Here is an 18,803-nt window from a genome sequence, read left to right as displayed (position 1 = left end):
GAGTTCTGGAGCTGCGTTTGAGATGTTTGATAGTGATGCAGGATTACATAACTAAAAACAAGCTGATGAAGTAAAAGGGCCTGAGTTGAGTATCAGAGATGGATTACAAAGGGGGCTTCACGACTTCGTCTTGTGTGGAGGTTGGATTTTCACGTCATAAATGTCGGCGTGCCTTTTTACTACTGTTCACACGTGCTTTCAAATTGAAATCTGCCTTCTGCTCATTGGCACTTGTCAAAATTTATCTTTCTCTTCCGGCTGACATGTAAATTAGATTGCACGGCTGAGGAGTACACATGCTTATTTATGCCTATCAGCCAGTCTGCTGCACACATAAAGGGCTAACAAGACAAATTAAACCAGTAAGTGAAGCGGAAATGGTGAGGGTTCAGGAACATGGAGACATGATGGGGAAAGACAATGTGCGATCCATGTAGTTATATTACCCAATGTGCATCTGAGCAGTGAGGTGAAATATAATGGATATTTTCAATCTGGTGCCAGCCAAATAACTAAACCTGGTATTAAATGTGTTGTACACAAGCACAAGCTTTACATCCTATGCAAAGAGAAGCTTAAAGGTGATTAATGTAATGACAACAACAACAACAATAACATGGATTGTGATTTGGAACCCGGGCACCTTACACTCCTGGTCAAACCATAACCCAATTATATAAATGTAATGAGGGCAAATGGAAATAATGAAAACAATCTAGACTTCGTGCAACTTCTGTGATTATTATAGGCTCTAAACAACAAAGCATGATCACAACAAAAGCCTTCAACCACACAATATCAGATGTCAGCCTCTGGTAACAATGAGATCTTTTAATTCAAGGACTATTCAGAGAGTTGGCAGCTCCACCTTACTTTTACTACATTTTAAAATTGTATATACATAAGTGTGTTTGATATGTTGTGTCCAGTGTGCTAGTGAAGTAGTATAAACCTCCGATTATTAGAAGATATAATTTAGCAAGAGGAGGGCTGGAGTAGCAAGCGTTAGGTGGTTGGATGAAGTCCCCTGGCTTATTTGTGACAATATCTATAAAAAGAGACTGATGATGTTATTGCACCTGTGTTTGTACGGCCATATTTTGCATCTCTATGGGTGGATGATTTCATTTTTATTCCAACAGTGTTCATCGGGTCTCTGTATGGGATGTAATAAGTTTCTTCTGTCATAATAAAACACACGATGGGCTAAATTGGAAAAAACGAAACTGGTTATCAACCCAGTTGAATCTGTAAAATCGAGATTGAAATAAAATTAATTGAAAAAAACAAACAATAAAAAATAATTTCATATAATTTCCAATCTGCTTTTTATAGCCTGCATTTTTGTTTTGTTGTGGGGATTTTTAATATTGGCCAAACTGAACAATGTTTGTGCTCCATACACTCCAATTCGAGGCAGTTAAAAGCCTTTGGCGCCACCTAGTGGACACGTGACCACACCAAAAAAGATTTCCTGTGACACATTTTCCCAGTTGTGCCTCTGTTAGGAAACTATTGTTTAACGTTTTTCTTTTTTTTCTTTCTGCTTGTTGTTCCTCAGGACAGCAAAGAGCCTCCTGACTGCTGCCTCAGTGAGTCCTTCACGTCTCCGTCCTGCACTCTGGGGGTGGACCTGCGTCGGGGTCGCCGTCGCTTCTCAGGCACGCTGCAGCTACCGCCACTGTCATGGCGACAGGGAGAGAGGTCACGCACACCTGACGAGGAGATCATGGCGAGGCCAACATCCCTGCCCTTTGGAGCTCCACCCAGGATAGACATCACGCCGGTGGACCCCGAATGGTGAGCGCGCTCTCACGTACACCACCGAGCTTCCTTCTCCTGCCAACAGAGCATGAGTTTAGGAACACATTCAAAGTTTGTACAGTAAAACTATATATATGTTTTTTTGGGGGGAAGTTGACATGGATGCACCATTGTGGGGATTTACTCTGCATATTTGGAAATTCATCCAGAGTACTGTAGAAAATCAAGAAAGTGTCTGATGTAACTTCATCCTTGCAGAAGCAGTGGTTCAGGTGTGGGAGGAGTTTGTGGAGCTCTGGAAAAAACAACAACATACAGTTAAAAACAGTTTTGAATGTTTAATGTCTCCTAAAGATTTTGATGTAAATGCTTAAATGTTATATTATGGCGGTAACTGTCTTCATAAAGACTCTATTGCCTTGCCCTGGAACTAAGGCAGGTGAAGCCAGTATTTCACATTTTCATGTTACTCTGTACCCTTGAAAGAGAGTCCCAATAAGGCGGAACATCCCTCAGTTGGAGGGAGGGGATGAGGTGGATGATGGGTGAGTTGTGAACCTGTCTTTGGATTCAGTCTCTGCTAATGTCTGGAAAACAAAAAACACCCCACTTCTGAATCACGAAGAGATTGTGTTATCGGATAATTAATCAAATATTTATGTGAATTGCAGTACTTTGGTGCAGCTGTGGTTGAGATGATAAGAGTGAGTTGTTTTCACTGATAAGGTTGCAGGTTCCAACCGTCATCTCGCCCCATATAGATGTTGAAGTGTCCTTGAGCAAGACACTGAACTTCAAATGGGGGTTGAGCATCTATGTCTTTTTTTTTTTTTTTTTTTTTTTTTAAATGGGTGAATGTGACTAACAATAAAAAGGACTTTAGAGCTGGTGAAGCAGTGAAAAAAATAGCACGCTATAAGTTAAATCCATTTACCTTTTAATTAAGCCTCAGTTGGTTTGAGTTTAGCAGTGGTTGCTGAAGCAGAAAAAAAGTGAGTTTTTTATTGAGAGTTTGGTGGCCTGGAACTCCAGGACAGAGTCATTGGGTACCATTATGTTGAGTTCACAATCTGTTCACCGGTGTCAGTTTATGAACTACTTTTTCCAACATCCATAGCTGAGTGTTGTTTTCAATGTGTTATCATACATTTAAAAAATATATAATTTTACCTTTGAGTTTTACTCATTGAAAGCATTAATTCTAACCAATGATCATGTGATGTCCTTTTGTATATTTAGTCCTTCACTTGAAATCATTCCACTGTGCACTGGGAAAACATGAACATTAGTCCATGATTTGATATTGTGTGTCTATTCAAAAAGGAGTCGAGTGTCACTGAAAGAAGAAAACTAACTTATTAGACAAATCACTGGAGGAGAACTTCAGCATTTTCAAACTATTTTGGATGTGTTACAGTTTCAACTTGGTGCTTCTACCCAACTTTTCATGTATCCTTCACCTTGTTGAAGATAATGTTGTCTTGAGTCTTTATTGACACACAATGTCTCCTCATACAGCTGAATATTTGCAAACAGACCGACCACAACAACAGGCGCAATGATGCAAACACAAACAAACTGGAAGTGGCTTGTTGTTGATGCTGAGCCATTTGTCCAGTGGTATTGAATTTAGAATAGATTTTTCAGAAGTAGTTCATTAGTACTGGTTGGTTGTTTACCTGACCAGATCCTTTGAGTGCGCTGACAGATTCCACTGAGGAATTATGAGTTGTCTTATTTAATTTGTTTAATTTTAATATGAGAGTTGGCAGTTTTAAGACCTGTCTGTCTATCTTAAAACCAAATATCAATAAATATTAGATTGTAAAATATCAAAATGCTTTTTATCATGATTTATTTTAATTACTGAAGAAAAGCAGATAATGTTTCAATCAGTAAAGAATCACATTTATTTGTGTGAAGACAGTGATTACCACCAGCAGGGGGCAGTGTCCTGACGCCTGAGAGAAGGCGCACGTCGAGGTTGGCGTCAGATTGAAGGGCGAAGCTGAAGAAAGGAGCAAACATAAACGTCGACGTGTCCACACAGAGGTTCATTGATTGACGACACGAGTGTGGCAGCGACTCGTGGCCTTGATGGTCAGCAGATCTCAACCCAATTCACACCTGTTTTGACAGAGATGTTACACAGCGATTCATCTACACACAATATCAGGAAATATTTTGAATAAAACAACTTCAGGAGCTTCGAAAAGTCCAAGCTCCAGATAGAAGATTTCTGTTAAATACTACACTCTTTCGTTTGTTCCCATTGGAGCATATTGTTTTATTTATTTGGCTAAGAATAAATAGGTATGAATATAGAACATGGTTACTTGTTTTACTTTCTGTTAAGAGTGAGTTTATTGGTGGTCTCACTTTGGCAGAGGCAGACTTTATAACAAGTTTATTCAGTCATCAGAAACAGACTTAAATCTGTGATTGTCTTGTCTTCTTGGTCATTGTTTCTCGTTCGCACTAAAAGTGCAGCCAAGCATATGGTCACTAGTATCATGTGGTAGCGTGTGTGTGTGCATCGTGCAGGTGTCCTCGAGCTAAATGTCTGTAAAACAGTACAAATTCAAGTCATAGGCACATCTCCTTGTAGCCTCTTTTTGAGTCTGACCTTTTGTACTTGTACTTGTTTAAGTGTCATCGTCACTGTTTGGAAGGAGGAGGGAGCGAGAAGTTATTTTGGGATGCAATTATTTGTTTCTGCTGATGTTTCTTTGCCCTGAGAGCCTCGGGGATTGATGGTGGACTCTGGGTGTGTGACTGGCTGTGTTTGTGCCACTGGTTTACAATAGCCTGTGTGTTTGCAGAGTGAAAACTTGGAAGTATGGACACTACTAGTCAAAGGTTTGGACACACCTTCTCATTACATTTTTTTCCCCCTATATCTTCATGACTGCTTAGATTATAGAGTCTCACTGAAAGCATCACAACTGTGAATGAACACATAGAATTATGAAGTAAACCAAAAAGTCTGAAATGTCTCAAATCATGTTTTATATATTAGGTTGTTCAAAATACCCCCCCTTTGCTTTGATTACTGCTTTGCATACTCTTGGATTCTCTTCATGAGGTCGTCACCTGAAATGGTTTCCCTACAGTCTTGAAGGAGTTCCGCAGATGCTGAGCGCTAGTTGGCCCTGTTGCCTTCACTCTCGTCAATTTTCCTTCACTTCTTAAAGTAATGATGGATTGTTGATTCTCTTTACTTCACTGATTGGTTCTTGCCATGTTATGAATTCTAACGGTTGTCATATAGTTCTGTCAAATAGCTGTGTACCATCCTGACTTACCAACACATCTGATGGTGCCAACCTCAATAAAAAGTCATGAAATTCCACAAATGGACCCTGACAACACTCAGCTTAGAGGAATCTCAACTGTAAAGCATATTTTGAGTTATTTTGACACCTTGTGTTTAATTTGACATGTATTCATTCATAGTTTCTATGCATTCACTGAGAATTTACTATGAAATAGTAAAAAAAAATAATAAAAAGAAGAAATTATGAATGAGAAGGTGTGTCCAAACATTTGCCTGGTAATGTTAATTTGAAATTAAATCTGTGCGCTCTGATGTAAAATGATCTTTGTAGATGTCTATCAAATCCAGATTTTTTTTTCTATTTACCCTCAGTCAGGAGAACAGCAGTCACATTATGACATGTCTGTATTGTTGTGTGTTGTCTTTGTATGTCGTGTTGTTGAGCGCTGGCCTCTCTGCTGGTGTTCCAGATGGCTCTCCTGTGGGCGTTGGTAATCTACACAGCCAGCAGGCCTGAATTGGACTTTACACTTTTCATTTCAGCAGGGACAAAAGCTGAGAAATGATGTATAATTGTCACACTTGTATAAATTCTATTTTTCCAGCTATATATTCCCACCATGGTTAAAGTGTAGCTCAAAAGTTGTCAAAGGAATGACGAAGGGAAACAGTGTTTCTATTGTCACAGACAGCTTCCATGCACTCAGTTTTTTTAGTATGGACAGTTTTGAATTTCTAAGATTTGTGGTTTGATCCCTATCGTTGTCTATTTATGTGTTGAACTGTGTTTGAGCAAGATGTTGAAATCCAAGTTGTCTGAGAAAACCTTACATGGCAGCCGTCATTTATATTGTGTGGCAATGAGTGACCGGGTTGTATAAACGTGCAATGAAACTACTAAAGTGGTTTGACATGCGCGACATCGGTAAATTCAAATGTTGTATGACTACAGGTACTCCTATGGTAATTTTAAATGTATGTTTTTGAAGTCATTTTGTGAATTAGTTTGTTAACTGTGAGGTGACATGTGGAAGCTTGAACGATTTAAAATGCACAACACAAATACATACAGACATTTCCAGGTTCACGTTCGTCATATAAATGCTGTATGTTTTGAATGCAGCAATGACTTTTTTTTATTAAAAGTGTTGGAATTTCTTTCCTAACTATACTTTTGAACGTAATGTCAGAAAAAAGCGATACCAACTCCTTTCCACTTGAAGAGCCAGGTGCTAATGCATCTTTTTCTATTAATGAGGTGAGAATGAATTTACTATTAAATTTACTAATAAATTAAATTTGCGATTAAGAAGTCTCAATCAATAAATCAATCTTTGTTTTTAGAGAACATTCCATACAAAAAAATGCAGCCAAAGTTCTTTACGCAACAAAAATCAATCCCCCTCCCAAGCACAGGGACTAAAATCAAATTAAGGCAACAATCAGTGAGCAGAGCCATGTCACATCTGCAGTGAGGAACCACAAGGGCCAATGTAAGGCCTGTAAAATTTCAAAAAAATTTAACATTTAAAACAAACATGAGACAATTTAACATTGAAACCAAATACGGAGGCCTTTTAAAACAAATAAATAAGATTAAAACAAAGATAAAATGACCAGGGACAATGGTAATTACTTAAATGACTCAACAAAATAAATTAAATGGAAAATAATATAAAAACACAAATAAAGACAAAATAGTGGCAATAATAATAAGTCAGTACAAAGAGTAAGTCAGATAAATTGTTAAACACGTGGGTTGAATGAACAATCAACCGAATAAATATAGGTTAAAAGCCAGGCTAAAATGTGAATATGTCAATATGTTTGTGCCGCCCGGAGCTCTTCAGGCTGCTGTCCACAGAGCAGCAGGATGTAATCGAAGCATTTTGTTCCAACATCATGGATTGCTGAAGGGCTGCGACCTGAAGACCCGAGGGTTCAAAAGGCTCATTTGATAAAAGCGGTTCCAATGAATAAGGAGTGAGACCATTAGAAAACCCACAAACTCATAAAATAACGTTAAAATAAATCATTCTGAAGCTGACAAGTAATGCCAGCCTTTTAAATAGGTGTAGCGTGTGCTGTTTGTCTGGTTCTCTGCACATGTGCAGCTGCATTTTGGATCAGTCGTAGAAACTGTGGCCAAGGTGCTTTAGGATAGAGCAAACAGGAAAATAACATTTAGTAGTTTAGTAGTAGTAGTAGTAGTAGTGGTGGAGCAATGATATTATGTGACAGTTTATATGTCCTAAGTGAAAAACGGTACACAATATTGTCTGACCTGAACGTTTGACCCTTCAAGGTCTTTGTGCAAACTGCACAAGTGCACGTACTCACGACACACGATTAAAATCCTGCTGTCACATGAAACTCAACTTATTTTGTAAACTCGGGGCAAAGACTCCTGCATACTTGTGCTCATAACAAGCAGCGTGTGGATGTCACACTCTCCGTTATCGAGGAAATACCAAGGTCACCTTCATATCATGATACTGCTCCGTCTGCGCTACCAAGATGTGCATCAACTTGAATATTTTTGTACTTTTGCGCTCTCTGTTGAGCTGAAATTAAAAAATTTTTGGTGTGCTTACTAACCCCGCCTCAGCTCTAGATGTAATTTATTCAAATAAATAATGCAGCGCTCTCTAATAAAATTCCTCATTTTGTGTTTGTCTCGTGACTCAGTCGCAACGCAGGATAGCGTTACATTTGTCTAAAGGGGCAGAAGTGTGACAGAGAGGATAGGGAAGCGATAGATTTATGTAACCAGACATTCCAAATTGAGCGGCCTCATTTCACATCCCAAATCCATCCCATGGACGTGCCAACATCTTCATCTGACCCACACACTCGCAGTGATAACACACTCGGCTACAAAGGATTATATTGTCACCTGGCTCATGTATTGCTGCGCGAGACCAGAGAACAAGTAAAAGTGGAGCAGGCTGACATGCTCCTCACTTGTTTTGACTTCATGGAAAGTGACAGGTGGACATTGGAGGAGCAGAAATGCCCATTGAATATTTAATCCTATTTTTTTTTCCAGCTACATAGAAGCACATACATGAGTTCAGGGCGTTGGATGATAAATGCATTTATGCTGTGGAAATTAAAACACTGTTTCAGATAAAGTGAACTATTCTAATGGGAATATTTATTTTTGTGCACTATTGTTAAAATGCAGCCTTTCATGATTCAAAAAATGGGCCAACAAGCGTCACAGAGATATCAACTATATCATTTGCTGCTTGCAAGAGCGAACTTCTCATTGTAGAAGATTGTGAGGCAAGATTAAACAGTTTTACTTTTAGTTTGTGAGGTTAAAATGAAGCAAAACTAATTTGAGACACTAATACGTCTTTTTGTGTTTGTGAGCAGAGTTAAAGTCAAAGCAGCCCGAACATCCAAGTCGCAGTACCGTCAATGCTTTGCTAATCCTCGTGACATTTGCTATTCAATTATACAAACAGTTGTCAGTCTTCTATATATAAAAAATAATAATGTAGTTTTAGTTTATGGCAAAAAAGAATTGACATTTTCTTCGTATTCCCAGGAACTGATGTTGACTTTTAGATTCACTGGATAAAAGAGCATAACGCACTAGCGAAGAGCTGTCACGTCTTCATGGTTGGCTGCAGGGGCTGTTCTGTATCTCAGTTCTTCCTGGGCTGGGGCCATGCATAGTGTGCTTTCATTCAAGCCCTCGAGGATATGAAAACCCGTTTAACATGAAATGAAATGGCCCAGTTACTTTCTAATACAATCACTTCTGGCAATGGTTCTTTGCTTTTCTCGTTGAAGGTTGTCATTCATCTGTTGTCATCTCATGAGGTTGAGTCGATTCATGCTTTCCTTTCTCTGGAATTGGAAAGGAATGCATCCTCACCTTCAGCGTCTCCTCATAAAACCTTCCTCCCAAGTATAAATGCACACTTATGAAGAAAAAACATCAATTTATGATGAAGCTGATTACCACTTTGTTGTTAGCTGCAATAAAAATGTATAGTCAATTTATAGGATTATTATAGTATTGACTTACTTACTTACAAGAAATCATTTGACAAGGGAATCCATAGAGTTTGAAACTAGTAATTCTGTCACTTTGAGGCCACTGAATTATGTATGAATGCATGTGAAAGCCTTCGCCCTTTGGTCTGATCTCCATCCATTTTAGGGTTTTCTCCCACCAGCCTCTGCATGTCGGTTATGAGAGGAGGATGAGGAAGAGACATTGTATGGGCAACCCGTTCTGAATTGTATGGCACGACTGTCATGATGCCTCAACAAGTGTTGTTTGTCTTTATGTACAGTCTTGGTGGGACTATTTTCAAAGGATTTCTTGGCAACAATTTAGTGGGAAAGCTCTCTGTGCTTCAGTGGTTGAGAATCATCAGTGACTCACAACCAAAACAAATCAGTCCACCGAGCAGACGAGCAAGTGCTTACATTTCCAACACTTGTCACGCTGCCGTTCTGATTCCTCTGATGCGCCGGTTGGATTTTGCCCTCTTCTTCTCCGTCTCTTTACCCTCAGGGCATATTGTCCCCTTTTTGTCCTTTCTCCACTCAGAGTAGCCCTCACTGTTTGTGGATGTGTTTCTGCTGTGATTGTCTCTGTATGTCTTTTTTTTTTCTTTGCACATACTGAGTCTGTGTCGTGATTGGACTGCTTCCTTCCAGACAAAATTTTAGAGGCGTGTATGTGTCTGGGTCTGTGCGTGCCAATCGTCAGCAGGAGCCAGAAAAAGTTACAGTGTGATTCTGTATGCATGTGTAGAAATTGTATATGCTATAGAACACGCATACTTTACGGTGTTTATTTATAATCAGTTGACTTTTGAGTCGTGTGCATGTCTCTCTTCAGTAATGCCCATTAAGCTGTTTACTTTGATCTCCCTTCAAAATTGCCTTTTTTTTTTCCTCCCTGCCACGTCCTTATCAGTTGACTGCGTCGCTAAAGGTCACAACATCATCAGCAACATTACCACAAATCCCAGCTAAACAAAAAATAAATAATAAATCTGACAACCTGTTACTGTGCCTGCCTGCTTGTCGTCACTGCAGCGACCAGCCAATCCTGAGCGGCGGAGGTGTGGCCTGTGCTCTCTGTGTGCCTGCTCTGAGCTCCTTGTGTATATTCTGAATGAAACAGCAAGGGAAGTATTTGCCTTGCATGCCACGCTCACTGCTCTGACTGCACGAGTGAAGGGAAATCTGACTTTAGGCTCAGCTTAGTGGGAGCCACTCCGGGAGTGCCTTCAGGAGAGGTGGGGGTTGTTTGCTGAGAGAGGAGGTCAGTCGAGCAGCGGTTGATGGAGAGGGAGCAAGACAGGAGGAGGCAGAGAGCAGTTTTCAGCCCCTCTGAATCTTTCATAAGGGAGATCCTCCAACATCAACGTGCCTGGACGGACTGAAAGAAAGTGCTGGCGTGCGTCTGAGGTGTGCATTTAACTGGCAAGCCACAGTGACAGAGTGCAAGAGGGACACGGGGAGAAGGAGAAGGGAACCAAGGTGTGCACTTTGCAGACGACAAGACCAGCAGAGAGATGGAAGAGCAGTGGTGTTGAGAAGAGGAATTTCCTGAATGTGACCCTGTTGTAGATCCACTGCTCAGAGACCCCGAAGAACAGGACCGGCGGCAAAGCACGGGACGTGAGCCAAAGAAAAGAGAAAGGGCGAGGGCATGACTGCTGGCTCACTAATCCTTAAACCCGTGAAGAACAGGGAAAAGGGGGGAAGAATAGAAAGCACAGAGGCAGAGCCACTCAAGCAACCGAGAGGTATGTGTGAGCTGAGTGAATGTGTGCATGTGAAGTAGCCGCAATTTTTCTGCATCACAATATTACAATCCAGTCAAAACTTCTCAGTGTCTGCATGAGGAGGACAAAACTGACCGCACATGACTGGGTCTCGGGACTGAAACTGGAGCGAAATTGACAGAATTTGACAGGGGAGCGATCCGAGCATCCCATACAGGCACGATCTCAGCCTGCTGGGATGTCGTCAAACGAGCTCAGCGTAGAGATGGACTCCTGCATCAGGACGTTCAAGGAGCACATGCACCTGGAGCTGGAGCCCCCCAAAATACCAGGTGTGGTGGGAGGAAAGAGGGGCGCCACGTCTCCGAAACTGTCCCCAAGAAGCTCCCCGCGCCTCTTCCGCAAGCTGATGGTCAACAAGAGCATCCGACAGAGGCGGCGCTTCACCGTAGCTCATACCTGGTAAGGACTCTGGGTGGTCATTGACAAAAAATAAAACGAGGTTGAAGCTTTCAGAATGGAGAACTGGGAAGGGCTGGATGTTGGGGTAATCCACCACAGAGTGACAAATGTAACTGAAATTCACAGTAATGAACCAAGAGCCGAAGACAGCAGTGGATGTGGATCAGAAGAGGATAAGAGTATTTGAGTGGGTGTTTGAGTGGTGGGAAATTGGATGAGGATAAACGAAAGGGAGAGGGAAAAACATAAACAGGGAAAACATAACTGAGATGGAGAGAAATGAATTTCTGACTTGAGGAAAAGGCGCTAATTGGACAAACCCTGATGGGAGTAAAAAGAAATGTGGTAAAACGGTAAACGGCGGGTGAGAAGCTCTGAGGATGAGGAGAGGTGGATGCTGAAACTGCTTTGACTTTGTGGTAAGGAAGACAATTTTGTGGTAAGAGAGGGGTCAAATGTATATCATGGGGGCGCTTAGTGATTTGTCACTGTGTTGGGGGATTACATAATGGAATAAAATCCCATTCAGCAGACGGGCCTTTCCTCCATTTTGATGAGGGTATCTCAGCCCTGTGCCTAGGTGTGTGTGCGTGCGTGCGTGTGTGTGCGTGTGCTCGCGTGCGCATCAATTCCTGTTTTGGTTGGCTGCCTGCATAAAATGGGAGTGTTTAGTGTGTTACGCAACCTGGTGGTTCTTAACCTTTTTGGTTCACAACCCCAAAGAGCAGATGGACGTTTACATGCCGCGACACCAAATACCTGCACTGGTTACGCTCACGTCTGCGTGCGTGTGCGCGTACATGCCTGTGGGTGTGTCTGTGTGCAATTCACACTAATTGAATAGTTCTCAGTATGTTGTCTGGAAGACGCTGAGACGTTTCAATTTAACAAGGTCACAGGCTCAAGAAAATAAGTTATTCACATATTTACTTTTCATAAACCCCACATTTCATTCACTATCCATTTCCTGCCCCATCCCCCACCCACTGCCTGAGCTTACCTCCTCATTGTGCTGCGGTTTGGCTCTATAGAAGATGTGAGGGTAGAGCTTGCTATGTTATGCAATGTATGGATTAGAGGTGAATAAAAGAGCTGCTATGATTGGGATCGAAAAGCACAAGGTGACTTTTTTTTTTTTTTTTTTGTTTAAATTAAGCCACTCAGCAGGAATGTTGTGATTCCCTTTATTTGCATATCATTTGCAAAGGCTAAGATATTCCTCTTGACTCGGAGGAATTCCTGCATAGCTTTAAAAGGATGTTTCTAAGAATGATCACAAATATGAGTTCATATGATAAAGCAGTCTTGTCACTGCTTGTGCTGAATGGGAGGAAAGGGAAATGAGTCCAGATATAGATCTTCTTCTGTGTATTTTGTCGACACACTCAGTTGCTTATATCATGGAAAAGAGATCATATCTGCACAGCAGCGTCTGTTTTTGTGTGTCGCTGTGCGCCTTTGTAATTTCTTATGTTATATACATACATGAATATGACTATGTTCTCGATGCACATTTGTGTATTTACTTGTAGTAAATCTCGTCTATCTCCTTGCATGTATGTTCTCTCTGTCTCTCTCTCTGTCTCTCTCTCTCTATATCTCTCTCTGTCTCTCGCTCCCTCTCCTCCCTCCAGAGCAGCTGTCGGGATAGATACTCCTGCCTCTGTCTGTTTCTCTCTCTGTCTCTCTCTCTCTCTCTTTGTCTCTCTCTCCCTCCCAAAGACAAACAAGCATTGGTTTCATCAAGTCATCATATATAACATAAAATGTATTGTTTTTCTCATAAATATTAGGAGTGTAGTTTTGATCCAGGGACCATAAAACAGTGTACAACGCCAGTTACAGTCATGAACTGCTTTTAAATCCCATTAAGACTGAAGTTTATACGAAAGCACCTCCAAAACAAAACACTGCCTCATATCTTTCCTGAGAATAATGTTTTGAGAACGACGGGGAGACACAGCAAAGAAGAGGTCAGAAACACCAAGTCATCTTCAGAAAAAGATGCATGGAACAGCAAGAATAAATAATTAAAGAAGATTGTGGTAGACATTGATGACTGTTCATTTTAACTTAGTTTTATGTTGGCTTTTTTTGGTTGGTTTTTTTACACGCTGGGAGACTGTACACCTGTAAATACACAGCATTAAAGCAATCAGCAAGACTACACGATTAGTCAATGTACTCTGTTTTATCTCTTGTTATTAGATACACTCTGCATTGCTCCAGAATGTTATTTTATCCCCTTTGCCTTAAAAAAAAAAGAAAAGAAAAAAAAGAATCGCCTCACCTGGAAATCCTCCTGGGTATTACTGCCCACGCATGCTTTCTGGCCTAATTGTCTCCCCACCTGTGCCAGATCTTTGGGAAGTAATGAAAAAAGATGATGAATTAGTGATGGACTTTGTCCAGGCTCTTCCGCTGTTAGATTATTAAAAAAGTTACATAACCGCATTCTATTTTTTTTTTTCTTTGAAGTTTTGTGCTGAATGTAGAGCTGCATTTATTATTGCTGGTTAATATTGATCTAAAACGTGAACATCTAATATCTATTAAGTTTTACGTCAGTCGTATGTCCCGTTCAAGCCAGAAATGATCATTTTACTGTAGGTCTACTATCCCAGGACCAGAGACTTGGGCAGGTTTTCAAGAAAGATGCATTACATAGTTGTTGAATTATGCCTGAGATGATAATGTGGAGGAAAAAAAAGTGGGTAGGAACCTCTGTGTGGGCTGTCACCTAAATCTGTAGCTCACCAGCCAGTTTCAGTGTCCTTCACAGCAGCTTTCTGTTTTGTTTCTATATCGCTGCCCTCATAGTGTTATTTTAGGATGCAGAGGGGAGCAGTTTACAGTGAGAAACCTCTGAAACACCGCGCCACGTTTACTCGCCAAGGACCAAACAGTAGACAGACACAGTTTGCAGCTCAGTGCCGGACAACACAGCGGGGCAATTAGCAGCTAAAGATCCAGATATTTCCCTGTGGAATTTTCCGAGACTATAGGCAGAGCTCGTAAAGATGAAACTCGACTCTACATTTAGCAAGTTGCCAGAAGCATGAAATTGAAAATGTGATGTTGCTTCATCAGTGCTGGGTGTGTGAGCAGACAGCTGTTTGCTGATTTTATCACCTCCACAAGGGGAACAGAGTCGATGTTAATTTTGCCAATTAGTGATAAGACAATTATTTTTTGTTTCATGGTGTGCCAGTGCTTTCTATTGCTCCTGCTGTTGTGATGTGGCAGTATGTGGTTTCGCCTTTGCTTGCTGAAATATGAAGGCCTCACAGGCACATTCTCGGGTTTCTGGGAAACCTCAGTTTATTTTTCTGCATTGATGATGACTTTACGGATGTGTGAGATGTCATACTTACTAATGACCACACACCATCGGAGATGCAGGCTATTATATTGTCTTTTAATAAAAATCTGGATGATCCTTTGGACTGAAAATGAGGCAAGCCATTAAACAGTGTTCATAGTTTTCAAAGTTAATTATTTATTGTTAATCTGACCAAAAGTCTTTGCCTCTTGAAATATTTCTTTCATACCCAGATCGTTGACAATCAACCTCGTTGATCAATAAACACTCCTCCAGCTGTATATCGATTTCTGCATAGCATTTTTGTGGCCTTTCCTTTTTTTTCCAGCCTTTTCTTAACTTCATCTTAAATATGAAGATTACGTTTACGTTAACATTAAGTTTCAAAATAAGCTTATATTTTCCATGGAATGGTAGAATGTCTCGTTTTTAACACACGACATGTTTATGATGTGTAGAGAACAAAATATACATTTATGATATTCACAAATAACTATCCTTGCCTCATTCTGTTTTTATTGAAATTTCACACAATGTCCCAACTTTTCTCGAAACTATAGCCTTCATTGATTCATAGTAGCAAATACATTGATCAATATATTTCGAAATGGAATTTAGACACACAGACTTCTTTTTGAATCCTCAACTGAGATTTAAGAAAACATTTTTTTTCTGATTTTGGAATTAATGAATAATGCTTCTGTCATTCGAAAAATGTATTCAGTATAATACAGTATTTACAATAAATGCAATAATCAAGCCTCATTCAGGACAGATCGTGAAACCGATTTTCTATTTTTCTAAATTTGAAAACAGGGTTGGAAAAGTCAAATGCAGCTCCTGAATGGGTTTGAAAGGGCTTTTGTGCTTTTTAGAAATCTCTGGTAAACCAGAGACTTTTTTGTTTGACTTGAATGGCCACATATTTTTAATTAAAAAAGGACTTCACTTACATGGAGCTTTTCAACTGTGTGAGTGCTTTATATCATTAATCGTAAATCACATTCACGCACAAAAGGGGGCTGCTGTCAATCTATTGGGAGCAGCTTAGGGTTCAGTGTCTTGCGCAAGGGCACGTTGGCACATGGACGCGTGGAAATGGGAATCGAACCTGCAACCTACCAACTGCGCCATAGGTTAGAAAACAATTAAACATGGGCTTAAATTGATGGAGAAATTGCTGGCTTGGTAGATGTTTCTGTAAATCAGATTGTAAATTCAGTTTTCCTTCTCATTCAGTTATTTCAGTTGACTTTATTTCACTCACTCACACATTTTAGATGCTTTTTAATATGACAATTGAGAAAAGGCTGCTGATCACAAGCATGGTCCCTGCGCAGATTTTATTTTATTTAGGCAGGCGTATGGGCCAACTTTCTCTTGTTTTTTTTTTTTTCTCCTTCTGTTTCTTTCTGTTCAATCGATGGCTGGCCAACGTTTTAGAGCAGGGGTCCTCAATTCCGGTCCTCGAGGGCCAGGTTGTCCTGCACGTTTTGGTTTCTCCCAGTTGTAACACACCTGAATGGAATAAGAGGCTCGTTACTTTGCCTTTTCACAAGCTGGACGATGACGTCAGATCGAGGTGTGCTGAAGCTGGGAGAGAGCGAAAATTGAAGACCCCTGTTTTAGAGGTCACCAATCAAAAGCACAACATGCAGCATGTTTTGCAAATTCTTGTGTGATTTATCGTCGTGTTATCTGGCACTGCTGTGGACTGGTGGCGACTGAACTCCTGACCTACTGGCACTCGGACAATGACTCATCTGTTGAAGCCGTTCCTCCGTCTCCGTCTGCCTCTGTTTTTTTTTTTTTTGCGTTCTCTTTGTCCGTAGCAGTAGAGCATGCCAGCATCGGGTTCACCCACAGAGGCATGGAGTCGGGGATTTCCATATCATGATTCTTTTATTAAAGGCAAAAAAAAGCCAAAACTGACACAGATGCACTGCCTCTTGCTGTCCCTCATCCGTGTCTCCCGCCCGTCACCCAGTGTGTCTGGGCGGCTCCTCCTCCTGGGCAGGGAGGCGAGGCGACACACCTGATTCACATCAGGGGCTTAATCACCTCTCTGCCACAGTGTCCTTCCTAAATATCACTCTGTCTGCTTGTCTTTGTACGGATGACTACCTTGCTGTTTGTTGTGCATCCATCTCAGCTTTGTCGCTTCTTACTTTGCCTGTCCTGTCCCCTTTTTTTTTTCCCCAGCAACCCTTTCCCTTGTTCCTCTGCCTTTCTTGTCTCTTTCTTCATTTTGCAGTCCAGAGCACCACATGATGTAAATGTTTGATGGTAGGCTGAGGCGTATGACCGCTGTTTTCCACTCACACAAAAAGCACATTAAGGAGAGGGAGAGATGGGGGAGAAGCAAGACACTGCCCTGGGAATATGAAGAAGTGAGGGGAAAGGATTAAGGGAATGCGGAAATGATAGAAGCGTCTTTCTTCAATAAAACTTTTGATGTTGAATAAATCTTGCAGATAAATATTACAGCTCTGCCTGTAATTCCTGAGCACCCGACGAAAGATCTTTGCACCTGCTATGTATTTATGGAACACAAAATACTTGAGCTGTTCTTATTGTCTACTGAAGAACAAAGAGAGTGTACTGTTGGACCACGTTGTGCTTGGCCTCCCTCTGTGTGTGACGTCCGTCTGATGCTTTAAGGGGGCCAAAAGACACTGGAGAAGGCAAAGAGGGACAGATAAAGACTATGGGAGGCCAGTCAATGCCCATGTTGTGTGTATAGAAAGAGAGAGACAGAAAAACAGACTTCATTTACCACGCTGGCTTCAACCTTGGCAAAAACAAATAGCGGCTGAGCTGCACAGGGGTTTATTTACCTTAGCTTAAATGTCAACCTAAATATCCATCTGCTGTTCTGTTGCATCCAGCACCCCATCTGCTATTAATTTGTTTCTTTCTCTACTCGGCTGTGACTCATCCAAAATCATCTTTATATGAACGTCAGCGAAGGCTTGACGTGATTATTGTTGCTGCTGCGGCCAGTGTGTTTACGCCAACTGCTCACTTGAGTAAGAGACTGGGAGATGGAGGGACAGACGAAAGAGAAGCCATTTCATTACAAAGCAAATAGCCAATGAATCAAATATGAGATATTACTATGATATAGTACATTATGGCTAACTGTTCGAACCACCTCTGTAAAACCAGTGGGACTGTTCTCATTATATGTTCCTGGTGAGCCTGTTCGTCTCTGTACAGCACTCATTCTTTGTGTGGCTGTCTGTTGCAATTATGTAATGTCCTGCAACTCAGTGGGAATCTTGGCCACTATGTCACTTATTGCCTCGATGAATCGGTCCCCATGTGACCAGATTGTAGATGAAGTTTGAAGAAAGTGCAAAAGAATGCGTACGAAAATTAACCAAGGAATGCTGTGGCATGATGAAACGGCAACAATTTACAGGGCAGAAGCACAGTGTCCCTTTACAGCATTTAACGAGTAGCTGGTTAGTACTTCTACTTGTCCCTTAGAAAGATTCTATTGGTGCTTCCCTGCCCATCATCAGTGATCCAGTCTCGGTTAACATGAGACTTTGAAGATTTCCTCTGCGATGAATGTCTTCCTACTATTTCAAGTAAGCAATTCTAAAAGAAATGAACTGGAGTTTGGACAACACTTTCTTGGATTGGGACTGGGGTAACATGTAATGGTTAGGTAACGCTGTAGCACTGAAGGAGAAGAAGTTGAAGCTCTTAAATAAACCATGGTGCATTAGACAAGACTGGCCTGTTATATTTTATCAGACTTGCACGAGGCTTGCACGTCTTGCACCTTGCGCTGTGTGCCTGCTCAAAACTGTAACCAGACACCTTTCATTCTCCAGTTACTTGCAGTTTAATGAGGAACGGTGTCGAGCCGTCACTGAAGGACTTTGAAATGTTTAATATGCATGTGATAAGTGTCATCTTTGTTCATTTGTGGGGCTCCAGAAAAAGTACGTTTGAGTGCATTTGTATGTTTCCGATTATTCGTCGCCATCTCACCCTGGATTTTGGTTATCATTCTACCGTCACAAATCAAAATGATTCTCATATGTGGTGAAACATCCAAGCAAATAGAAATTATCGCGTTATCTTCTGCTGTTTTAGTGAATAAGATTATCACCCCCACTCCCCTTCATTCGCTCACGCTGCATGACTCGCAGTTCATTCTGCACCCCACCTCTCTCTCTCTCTCTCTCTCTCTCTCTCTCTC

Source organism: Blennius ocellaris, assembly GCF_963422515.1.
Source record: "Blennius ocellaris genome assembly, chromosome: 12".
Lineage (NCBI taxonomy): Eukaryota > Metazoa > Chordata > Actinopteri > Blenniiformes > Blenniidae > Blennius > Blennius ocellaris.
Note: the sequence above shows the minus strand (reverse complement) of the source record.